The following is a 6,662-nucleotide window of genomic DNA, read 5'->3' on the forward strand; positions in this document are numbered from 1 at the left end:
TGTCAGCACTGGGAGTGGGAGTGATTTCTGAAGCCTTCGCTGACCTTTGCATATACGCTGTTGTTTTACAGACTTTTAAGGTCATCAAGCAGTCTGAGAAAACAGTTTATAGATTTCAGTCCTGAATGTCAGACAGTCTGACTAACGTGTCTCAGTTATATGAATTGAGGGCAAGAGAGAAGATGGGCTTGCAATAAAAGGATATTTTGGAATCTCTGCAGTCAAAAGGTGAGATATATAGAACTGTGCTCATCCAAACTCAGAGCACGTGGGCTGTCATAAAAGAGGGGAACAACGTTTCCAATGTGCAGTTTTCTGAAAGTTTTTGTTTCCAAACTGGACTTTAAAGATTCTCTTTTCTGCTTGTGCAAAGGCTGTACGTCACGAGACAGCTATTTGTGGTTTGTACACATGTGCCTCTTGTGGCAGTAATCCTGAGGAAAATGGAACAACCTGACAGATGTTGAATAATGCTTTATAATGCAGAGGTCTAATCCTGGTTTCTAATAGCTAAATACTAAACCAAGGAGTTTTGCATGTAGTTAATGACATTATTTTAGATGGTCTGCATAGCTTTCCAAACATTCAAACCATGAATTTAACTCTGCATAAGTTCTTGGCATCTGTGCCTTCCTACCTGGCAGTGAGCTATACCATCACACTGTGTGAAATGTATAAAATCCATATATATATATATGGATATATAAATATATATGTCTATATATAAAATCCACTTTGTATTCTCATCCTTTAGTTTCAATGACCATCCCTTTAGCTGTGTGTTTTTAAGAAAAAGTTCACAGAGTACCTTTGTTAACTCTTTGGTTTAGGTACTTTCTCTTTTTCCATGTAGTTCTGAAATGACTGTGTTCTACCTCTGCTGGAGGAGATGGGGGCAAGTGTTCACTTCTGTGTGAAATGCACAAATGTCTGCTGAGGTTTAGTGAAGATTTTGGCTTCAGTGAAATACAAAGGATAATTTCATTAAGGGTATACACTCAGTATGTGAGACAAGCCTATTTAATACATTATTACTGCAGTTTTTCATTTAACAGTATACTGAATGAAACAAGTTAATCTGTCCAACTGAAATAAAAATGGGAAATTTGTTCAATACAACTGATTATAGTGTCTCCTGACAATCTCTGGTATAGCTTAATTGAATTCTAATCTAGACTAAATAAGGTTCCATCTGCATCTGAGCTTAAAACATGTCTGATTGGTTACCAAGAGTGTGTATGCCCCTATATGTGAGTGGGAATGTACTGTCCCAGGTCAATCAACAAAAACCTCCATTTACAAACTTACCCTTGGACTTCAGGTCTCATTTTCATGAAGCCTGGATTCTGAAAAGAACCAAAAAAAACCTTTGTTGCAATCATTTATTTGTGGAAATTGGCCTCACTGGGTGCTCTCAGGATATTTGAGAGCAGGCTGCAATTTCCCCCAAATGTTTGTTGTATGGATTTCTTTGGCAGATTTGTTATTTTTAACCTCACAATTTGGTCTCAAGTACTCCCCGTAAGCATTTGACACTTGACGTTGCTTATGTGCAGTTAGTCAAAGACTCTCTGCTCTTCCACAGGATGAGAAAGTGTGTCTGATGGGCAAGTATGAGAAACAGAACAATGTGGCTTCTGCAGTTACACTCTCATGTAGGTTGTCCAATTTTTGTTTTTTTGAATTGTCATAGAACTGTAGGTTTTAAGCCAGAAAGGAGTATGAGACTCCAGTTATCCCTGTATTGAAAGAACAACTTGTGCTGAGAAGGAAGTACCTTTCAGAAAGGAATCCAGTCTTTATGTGAAGGCCCTGGCAAGCATAACTCTCTTAGTTGCAATAGTTAATCAACCACACAGTTAAAAACATGTTCCATGTTCTGAAGTTGAGCTTGTTTGGGTTTAAGTTCCACTCAGCTTTTCTAACAACAAAATTCCCTTTTCTAGATGTTAAGGGAGCTTGGAGAGAATGGGAATACAACTAAGGAATAAATGAATATATTTGCTGAGCTCTAGTTCTAAGCAAAATACTTGCTACAAAGATTTTGTACATTCTGAAGTCACAAAATATGGTGCCAGTATATAAAATTAAGGGAAAATGAACCAGAAACCATATCCATTGACATTTTGTGGTGAAGGAGACTTCTGTGCTGATTAAGTGCTTGTTTTTGACTTTTATTCTTCCCTTAATTTGCATTTCCTGAGCTGGAATATGTGATTTGCTGTGCAAGAGCCAGACAGGTTTGTAGTGAAAGATGGAGTCACAGAAGTGAACTCAGGGGTGGGTGCTGGGTGCAGGGGCAGCATAGGAATTGGAGTCTGTGTAAGGGGGGACAATATTTACAAGATTTTAGGTGGTGGTTGTAATGTAAATAATACTAGGGTTTTTTTCCTTAAAACCAGTGGCATGGAATTTGGGGAAAAAAAATAAAATATGGTACAGCATTACCAATTATAGCCATATTTAGGAATGGAGGAACAAGGCAGTGGGTAAAACTGTTTTAAAAAGGAAGGAGAAGATCTTGTCTTAAAAGTTACAGAATTCTTGGTGGAAGTGTCAGCTGTACTGGTGATCTAGGCAGCAGGAGAACACAGAGGGATAGGAACTGCTCTACTGCTTCTCGTATGGTTTGGTTCCTGAGGAGTAATTATAAATGTGCCTTTATGAGGGCCATACAAGGTGGCCCTCATAAAGGCACATTCCTCCTCCTTTGCATAGGCAGATGTCTTCTGCTCCTCACTGGTTTTCCCTGGCTGGGAGCTTTCTGAGGGGACAGCAGAGGCTTTCCTTGGAGGCTCAGTGGTTCATCAGACATCAGTCAGTGAAGATACATGCCCATTGGCCAGTAATCTCCTACCCACAATCTAAACCCTTAACTCCCAGTCCAAAAGCAAGTTGTTTCAAACCAACCTCATAAGACAACAGCTTAAAAATACTAAGGTTTTATGACTCTTTTAGTGAATCTGCCACCCATGGCTCCAGCTCCATATGAAATCTCCCCAAAGAAAATTCCTTTGGCACTGGAATTTGAGAAATAATAATACAGATCAGAATTCACCATTTAATATCCAGCTTCAAAAGTGAACTTGCTAAGTTATAGGAATTTGAGCTGGTCTGTCACACTGGAGCCACTGATGTGCTTAACAGATGCCTGTTTGGGTTCAGATGAAGTGCTGCAGGAGCACATGATGCCAGGAGGAGGATTAAAAAGTCAGCAGGCTGTTACAAAGGAGGAGTAATTACTTGTAAGCCTTAACTTTTGTTCTTGGCTAATACTGGCTTTGTTTGATGGTTCTTAATCTTTCCCATGATGGACTTCATCTCTGGACAACTTGCAGCTCTTGTTTGATAATGTAGAAGGGTAAAGCACTTACTGCCTATTTGTAAGTCAGGCCTGCAGTAACCACAGTTAGTCCTCAGTACAGAAATGGTGTTTCTGCACTGCCTTTCTTGCCCTTGCCCAAATTCTTGATTTCCATTTAAGTTCATAAAGGCCCTTATGAAATGGGAGTTTCACTTGTGTGAACTGGACTGGAAGGCCAACAAGCATCTTTCTTTAAGGATCAGGACTCTTGGAGGGAAGCATCCAGGGTTTCCTGTGAATATTGACACTCTAGCTAAACTGTTTGAGGAAGTTCAACTTCCATATCTAAGTTTATATTACTTGTATAAATATGCATATAGCACTCCTGTCACAGAGACACAGCTCCATTTTGCTGATACAATTGCACCCACCTTAGAGGCTGAGCTGGCAGTGAAATATCCCTCCTACAACTGATACTGCCATAGGGACAAAATGATAAAATGCTTAAATTTACACCTTGCTTTAACGTGGACCTCTGGAAATGTGTTTCGGTGGTTGAGCAGAAAAGTGCAAAATGGAGAAATCTTTCAGAGCACCTGACAGCACTGATTACTCTTTTTTTTTTTTTTTTTTTTTCTTCCCTAACCAGCAGTCTGTTTATTTTTCAGGTAGGCAAAATAATCTTATTTTTTTAAATAATCTTTAAGCATAATTTGTGTTATGAAACTGAGAAAAAAAGTTGGCATCTTGTTTTAAATAGATTTTCTGATAAATTAAAGAACTTGGTAGCTGAGCTGATCAAGCATGCAAAAATGTTCTCTGGAAACATTGGTAATTAATTACACTAGGACATGAAGGTTATTGGGTAGAGATGAGGAGTATAGAACAAATCCTTTAAATGATGGCCTGTAGTTGCTGATGCACATGGTTTGGATTCTAAAATAAAATGGACAATTTTAACTGTCAGTTTTATCATGAAAAGGTTTAAAGTGCCTAAATAAATTGTCTAAAGTACAGCCATCACTACGTAAGTATAGCACTCGATTATGTATGGTATGAAAGTGAGTGGAAATCTTTAGACTACAATGGAAAAGCAAAGCTTTTTCTTTTTGCTGTCAGTCTGACCACGTAGCTTTTGCTGTTTGCCTTCAGCTTAGTGAAGCAGAAGCTGCGTGGCTGTTGTTAATATTGGTACAAGTCCTACATACCCCATCCACATGATTGATCCGGGATAAATGGAGTGCCTGCAGAAATGAGACCAGTGTCTGCCTGAGGATAACGTGCTACAGCAGAAGTCCTGGGAATTGCAGAGAAACAGCTGTTAAATTTCAAGCATAGGTCCTGATCCACAGCCCTTTAAAAAATCACAGGACCTTCCTTGTCTCTGCAGCCTGCTTTAGTTTTTTTCTGGTTTTTGCAGATCTGTTGAAGCCAAAGGTATTCCCTCGGTAGCAGTGGTGCCAAATCCAGAGTATCTCTAGTCATGGAAAAACTTCAGCAAAGCATACCTGTGTGCTTAAGTCAATTAGTGCTCACACTGATGGAAGTGCTTATGGGCCTGTTTTAACTAGAGCTTGCTGCCCTCTAGTATTACAAGGCTCTTGGCTTGAGGGAAGAGGATGCCTAATAAGGAAATTCTAATGATTAATCAGGTCAAGTTTGGTAGCCAAACTGACTTCTTCTAGCCCACGATGTGTTTTTAAGAGTGGTGGTCTTTGTTGTGTGAATGTCAGAGGCTGCTCTTTGTGAAGGGCTGGAGGAAGCTGATCAGTTCTCAGCAGGCTCATCCAGGGCAGGTAAGGGATTTAGAGAGGAGAGTGAGGCCAAATTGGTGCTGTTTCAATAAAACAGGTTCTTGTTCTGCTCCTAGACCAGAAGAAGCAAAGTAGGCTTTGCTGCTGTCTTGAAAGGTCCATGGTCCAAAGTGGTTCTTCTTTGCATTCCTTATTGAAGTGTTAGAGCACTGTGGGGTGTAACTCCAACAGATGAATATTTTGATTCAGCTAAGGGGAAATCAGCTCAGGAGGTGGCATTTGTAGATTCCTTTCCAGCAGAATCAAAATATATGCCAAGGATTGGAGACTTAGAGGATTGTGACAGTGTGCTAAACTGATGTCATACTTTAGACATCAGTCTACTTGACAGAGAGGGTGTTGTGCTGGTAACTCACTACATACTGGTGTTTTCCTTGATATGCCTCTCACCTTTTTCTTTTTCTCTTTTTTGTCTTCTAATTATTTTCTCTTATTTTTGTCCACTCATGGCACCTTGCTCACTTACGAGAGCTAATTCTACCATCCAGTAGTGGTGCATGAATTAAACATGAGCAAACATGTCTTAATTCCTGATTTCAAATTTATGACTGCTGTCCGTTGAGAGCTCTGATTTCCCCCTCCTCTGCATTTGTTTTTTCCTTTTTTCTTAATTGCCTAACACCTGCCTTCCAAAGCTCTTTGCTTTCCCAGCACTGAGCAGTGCCAGCACTCCAGCTATGTGCACACTCAACGGGATTGTGGTGAAGCTGTCTGTCGGCAGGAGTCATTTGGTGTAATGACAGATATTGATTATTTATTACTTGAAAACATTTAATGAAATTTGACTGCATAATTAGCACGTGAGCAGCCAGACATGCTAGAAGGACAGTGAGTCTGGAATTTGCAAAAATGCTCAAGCTGCAGACTTCTGTGAGGAAGCTAGTAAGAATCTGTCTCTGTAGAGCTTTTTAGAGATCTTTAGGTGTTCTTGAATTTCAGATGAACCTGCACATTATGCATTACTGTTTCAGTTGCCTTTATTTAAAGAGCTGAACTTACACAGAACCTTAAATCCTGAGTCAGATGGGATTCCCCAAGGACATTGGAACTGACGTGTCTGGGAGCAAGGTTTACTTCTAAATACTAAAGACAGTCTGGCACTGGATGCAGCATCATTCATTTACCTTCTGTACATATCAGTTAGGAAGAGTGGTTGTGAGTAGTGTTATGTCATCTACATGTGTTTTAACTGTTCTCCGTTGTTATCTACCCCAATTTAGGTAATAAATTTTACCTTTCAATGATATGTTATTAATCATTATAACAGGAAAATAAGGCTTAGGTCAAAGGGGATCTGATATTCAGACTAAACTTAGTCAGCCAGTACATGCTAATTTCTCTCGGTGTGCATCTTATATATTAGTATTTGCTGAAAGATTTCTAGCCTGTGGTGTGCATCTGCATTTAAATAACTTAGAAAGCTGAGGTACTGTCAATATTAAATTAAAAGGTGTAGAGCATAGTACTAGGAACAGTAATATGAGAGCACAGTTTCCTGATGGATGAAGAAATGGGTTTGGGGGTGTGTGTCGGTTCTTAGAAGA

The 6,662-nt window shown here is 39.5% G+C and overlaps 1 protein-coding gene across 1 annotated transcript in view; it reads left to right on the forward strand.

The window, feature by feature from the left end:
- TMEM132C (transmembrane protein 132C) overlaps positions 1-6,662 on the forward strand; it is a gene marked incomplete at its 3' end in the record, with an annotated part of 154,374 nt that overhangs the window by 3,360 nt on the left and 144,352 nt on the right. The window lies entirely within an intron of this gene.

Source organism: Merops nubicus, unplaced genomic scaffold (genome assembly GCF_000691845.1).
Source record: "Merops nubicus isolate BGI_N331 unplaced genomic scaffold, ASM69184v1 scaffold4269, whole genome shotgun sequence".
Lineage (NCBI taxonomy): Eukaryota > Metazoa > Chordata > Aves > Coraciiformes > Meropidae > Merops > Merops nubicus.